This window comes from Strigops habroptila, chromosome 1, assembly GCF_004027225.2.
Source record: "Strigops habroptila isolate Jane chromosome 1, bStrHab1.2.pri, whole genome shotgun sequence".
NCBI lineage: Eukaryota > Metazoa > Chordata > Aves > Psittaciformes > Psittacidae > Strigops > Strigops habroptila.
In genome coordinates, this window is record NC_044277.2 from 98,575,556 (window position 1) to 98,581,555 (window position 6,000).

A 6,000-nucleotide genomic window follows, 5' to 3' on the forward strand; every position below is an offset into this window, starting at 1 on the left:
TAAATGAGGTGACTGTGGGGTTTGGTACTAAACTGCACTTCTACTGCAAAAGAAAAACACTGTTGTAGTTTCCTCTTATAATATCTACATCAGTTTTGGAAAGAGAATGGTGGTTGACCATCAAACTATGAATGCTGTCACAATCAAACTCAGATTTGGCTCTTCTGAAAGAGTATTTCACTGCTGAAGACGAGCCATTAAAATGCTCTAACTGCTCAAAAGGCACTGACAGACTTTTACAATGGCTGGGGCCCTGGAGATGAGAATGTGGAACTATGGTGTGTTGAGGAAACTGTTATGAATGTACACAGATTTTTACACTTTGGGTTGTTTTTTTATAGCTAGTCTTTGGCTCAAGTTTATACATTCTTCTAATTATGCCACTCCAGCTGCACCAAGAAGATCTCCTATCAGTAACAAGAACAGCTGAAGGGCGTGCTTTCTTCTTACCCCCAGCACACACCTGATCTCCAGACAGAAGTTGGATACACGCAACTGGCAATAGGATATACCAGGGAGATTCTCTGTTGGACACAGAAATGCTTTCCAACACTTTGTGTTTTCTGAGGAACGCTAAAGTGGGATTCTTTGGTTTAGTTTTCGACATCTGCATATCATCAGATGAATGACATGCAAAGAGACCACAACATGGAAGGAAATACAGTCCTCTCAGTATCATTGCAAATGTTCACAATGTTTTATCAATTCATAGATGTTAGTGCCAAAACACAGCATTAAACCATTCAGTTGGTGTTTGTTATTGTATTACACAAGACCTATAATTTCACTCAGTTTCCCTCATGATGAGCCACAGGCTCATTTTGCAATGCACAACAAAATACAGTGTTAAGCCCTGGTCCCAGCCAGAGCTCCCAGATGTGTCCTGATGCTCTCATGAAAGCAAAGTATGGTAGCCAGAAATGAGGTTTTTGCTGTTTTTTTTAAACTAAACATTTTGTGGTTGCAAACTGAAGCATTTTACCCTAAACCATTCTTGAGGAGAAAAAGGTATATTTTGAGAAAAAGGTTTTTTTGAATTGTTTGCTGATTTACTTTTTGTTTTAATTTGTTCAAAGCCACTGTTGTTTTTTGGATTTCAGTTGCCAAAATCCATTGGCTATAACCTGAAAATATAAACTGTGGCTGCCAAAAGCCAGAAATGTTTTTTTAAATCCTCTCTTTTTTCCCCCTGCATTTTCATATTCTTTTTTTAATGAAAGCCAGAATCTTATTTCAGGGGGGACAGTAGGGAGAACTTTTCTATGCATTCTATTTATTATTTCTATGTACACAAGCTTTTCTTTTCTAATGACAGAAGGTATATCTTCCAATGTGTCTAGCACTGCTAGGAAAGGGTTTTTAATTAGTGCAGAAGGAATTAATGAGGTTAGAGTACTCAGTCATCTTGAGACAGAGATAGTAGGAGGAAGGGATGGTGATGTTTTCACGTTGAAAGAGAGGAAAAATTAACTTGCATCATTTTTTGTTATTTATTTTAAGCATCACCATCTGGCTTGTAAATCTTCCTCTTGGCTGTTAGGGAATGTGGTCTTCCTTTCTAAAGTTATGCTTTTCTGGAGATTTAAAGTGGTGGGAGGAGAAATATAACTAAGAATGTAATTTTAATCCAAATACAGATGTCTGTTAAATCTAAATACACTCTCAGCTCTCCAAAGGAATTTTCTGAAGGTTTTAGCAGACCTTTTGCTCTAATGAAACTTGTGAATCATTCATGCTTAAGGCCTGGGTTAACATTAGGGTTAGCATAACAGTGGTAGCCTAGATGCAGCTTGGCGTCAATAGGTGACTTGACTTTGACTAGCATGAAGCAAGAGATCAAGAACACATTCCTTGTAAATAGCTTCCAGCATAAATCTGATTCATTCATAAATTAACAGACATCTTTTCCACTGGCCCAGGACCAGAAAATGAAGCTTTTTATTCACACTTCCTGGTTCTTATTTGATCTCTGTTCTTAAAGACTGGCCCCTTGAAGTTTTGTTGGCAAAAGATGTGATGAAATAAAAGATGTAGGAGAGCATCCAGCTGATCATCCCATCACTGCTTAGTTTGGGTTTGGGAGAAGCAGCAGTGACATATGAGGGAGGTGGAGGGGCCAGCTTTCCTGGAACCTCCTGCCAAATGGCATTTAATTTTGAGGGTAAATATTGCCTTTGCTTATAACAAAGGAAACCTTGTAGAATTCACTGATAGGAGAGATTCTAACATTTTGCTAAAAAATAACAACAAAACCCCAAAGTTTTTAGTAACTTTAAAAAAAGCAGAAGAGATTTCAGGACAACCCCTGAGTTTTTGCTGTTATCACTGAAGCATAGAAAATAAGAAGGTGCAACCTGATAAAAGCAGCAGATGCCTGACCAAGCTCAGGCACTGACACAGTGAGCAGGCAGCTGGGCACTTGGGTGAAGAAGCAGAAATATGGACACACAAGCAATGCATGGTTTCCCTTTTAAAAGTAAAGAAATGTGGTCATGCTAGTCTGATAAGAAACTGTCCATGTTCTCTCTTTCCTACACAACCTGTACTTTCTCCTATCTATTTTCTCTTATCTATTTGCTGATATCTCTTTTCACTCTCTCCACTCACAAAAATACACTTGGAATGAATATAGTCATATTTTGAAAATCAGATTGTGTTTACAGGAGAAGAGCTTAAAAGGGGGTTTACTCGACTGGTTTATCTCAGGCAGGTGCAGAGCTCCTTCTGTGTCATATGATGGAAAAGCAACACCCTTTCCACACAGACCACTGCCCCACCTGCTAAAGCAACCTTAAGCTATGATGCTAGTAAAAGTCTCAATCTCCTATTCTTTGCAACAGAGGTGGAGGGAAGCTACTGTTTTGAGTTAGTTGTGCTTTTCATTAACTTCATATGAAAATAAACAGATAGATTAAGTTCATATACATGTGGACTCAGTTTATTTTTTGTAATAGCAGAATAACAAGATTAAAATTATTACAGTAGGTATAAAATATCTGGTCTGTACCAAAGCATGTGAGACAATATCTCATGAAGTCGTTCTTGCCACATAAATTAAGATCAGCCTGTCTATGAGCAGCTGCACAGCGCAATATTTAACTGAAATGCTGAAAACAAAAAACAGAGGGTAATGAATCATGCATAATATTACATGGCATTGCAGAAAAGCAGTTAGTGGAACATCTACATGGATCAGTGTTAGTTAACATCCTCATTCATGATCTGGCAGAGAAATGAACACAAGCATGAATGAAATTCACAGATCTCGCTCAAGTGGGAAGTGCCAAGAATATGCATGAGGACAGAGGATTTGTGGAAAGGGGCTGAAAGAGGTAAGGATTACGGGCAGCCAACGTCAATCCAAAATGATAATCAGTGAAAAAGAGAAATGGGAATTGCCCATGCCAAAAGAGATGTTAGGGAGATCAAGTTAAACGAAGCTGCAAAATATGAAAATGCCTGTGTAGATGTACAGTGGAAAAGAAGAAACAGCACTTTCGTGGCTCTATTTCTGCATAGAAGGTGAAAAGAATCCCTAGAATTTAAATAAATATGGGCGACACATAGATGGCTTTAGCATCTATTCAGACATTGAACAACTGTGTGTAAAGGGATTCCCAGCATTTGCTATTCCAAAAACTCAGTAAAACACTGAGAAGTGTTTCATAAATATATGAAAAATAAAGAAAACTTAAGTTAAGTTTGGAGAGAGAAAAAAGATGAGGTTCTGGCTGAAGAGAAGAGTCTAAAAGATCTTTGATAGCCATTGCATAGGGTAAGTATGTGTCTGAATGACGCAGGGCTCATGCTCTCCTTGTCTGTGGGCAGAAGCTCTCTTGCGATTGCTAGCAGACACTTCTGTTCAATGATACACAGACTCCTGAATTTATTGTTCCTGGGAAGCTGTCATCAAAGTAAGAGGAAGGTAAGAAAGTGGAAGGGGCATGCTGGAAGGGTCAACAGAGAAACAGGAGGATGATTAATTACAATTTCCATGAAATCCGCCTGGGACTTGATGATGGCTCCTCAGCTGAAGCTACTCAGTAGCTGGCAAGAAAATAAAAAATTAGACCAGATTTTGTCAACAAAGGGCCACTTTCCACCCTCCAGTTCCCTGACAAGTCACCACGTGTTAATACCTTGTAAAGTGGTGCCGAAAAAGGTGCACAAAAAAAGGTTCAGTTCTTAATCTCCCAGACTTATTAACTCATGAGTTACAGTTGGGAATCAATAGCTTGACACATATACAGAGAGTGATAGCAATAGGCCAAGGAGAAGGGAAAGGGCTGGAAAGAAAAGACTGAAGAAGTTGGATAAAAGGGGTGGACTGAAAGATGAAGTGAGGCATTGCTCATTTTGGTATTTTCTTAGACTGTTTTAAAAACAGGGTTCTCATTAACAAGTTTAGAGAAGCACAATAAAAAGTCAGTCTTGCTGGACAACTGTTAAGGTTGGCTTTCAATTCTGTAATCCCAGAGACTTAAAAAGAAGACGTATTTATTCCTTGGCATAGTGGAATCTGTGGAGACTAGTTCTTCATGGTTTGATCCTTTGGCTCTGAAAAAACAAATGAGCACAGAAGTATATTAACAATAAAAGGTGACAAAGACAGAAAGTTTTCTGTCCGTGACTGCATTGAGATGTGTGGCACAAATCTGTCTAAAATTCAAGATATTCAATGTTGAAGTAATATCAGAGCCCCTTCTGTAGAGATTTTGGTTTGGGATGGGTGGGGAGGAAGGCATTTCCAATAGAATGAATAATTTTGGGAGAAATCAGTTTTTGAAGTCTTTAAAGTTTAGTAATGCAAAGGTCTAGCTTTTTCAAAATCAGATTTCTTTTCATATAATTCAAGCAGAGCTAAAGCAGTCACCTCAAATTGCTATCATTAATTCCAGCTCTCCACACTCAGAAATCATGAATATGGGTCTCCATAAACCATGGTTCAGTTTCCGGAGACTCTCTACAATCACTTCACCTGGAAAAGAGGGGAGTTACAGCTGCCTTGTATGGCATTAGGAAAGAGATGTACACTCTCAAAATCCCTCCTGAATACACATGTAAAAAGGATATTTTCTCTGGCTTCTTGGATAGTCTTCCTATGGGTAAGCAATCACCCTCTTCATCTCTCATGTCCATCTCAGGTTTCTGCTTCTCAACACTTTATTACTTAGTCTTTCTCCTCCAGCCCTGCACCAGAGCAGATGATAAGCTGCTTCTTATCAACTTCATAGAAGATACAGGTTGAAACGAAACCATGGAAGAGTTTCCTGATTGCTGTACTTTTACCTCCTCTTGCACAGCAGCAGCCCAAATGAGTCAAAATTACACTGATATCTGGTTCTGAAAACAAGCACATCCACCAAAAAATGTTATGTCATTTGGCTGAAATCTTCGAACATTACTGTTTTTCAGTGCAAACTTGAATTTTTACTTTAATTTTCTGTTTCACAGAAAACTGCAGTTTCCTAGTGTATGTGTGTGTATTTCTGTGTACATGGATTTTAGCATTAGTTATCTTGCCAAGAGTTTGTGTAGGGAAATAGAGACAGGTAGAGATCTATTAATGACCGTAGTGTTGTTACAAGTGTTTGTGAGGAGAGAAAATAGACCAAGTTTTTTCATACAGTATAATCTAAATTTCTTTCACTAGATAAGGGATGCCTTAGCCATGCTAAACCATGCTTAATGTAGCAACTCTATTTCCTTGGCAGACATTGAGTTTACCTCAGATGCCAAGCCTCCTGCTCCAAATTTTCTCATTACAAAAATTACAGGGTACATCCTGGCCTTGTTTGCCCACCCTGAATGGCTGTTATTCTCTCCCTCAAGCACCCAGTTATGAAAATTCCCTCCTCCCCTAACACATACACTCACACGCTCACACACATTACTTGACAAGACTCTATTTTAAATGTTAATAAATGTCTATGGCTGATTTTGTTTGCTTTTCTGGTTAACCATCTTTACTACTCCACCTCATCATCTCTTTTTCCAGGA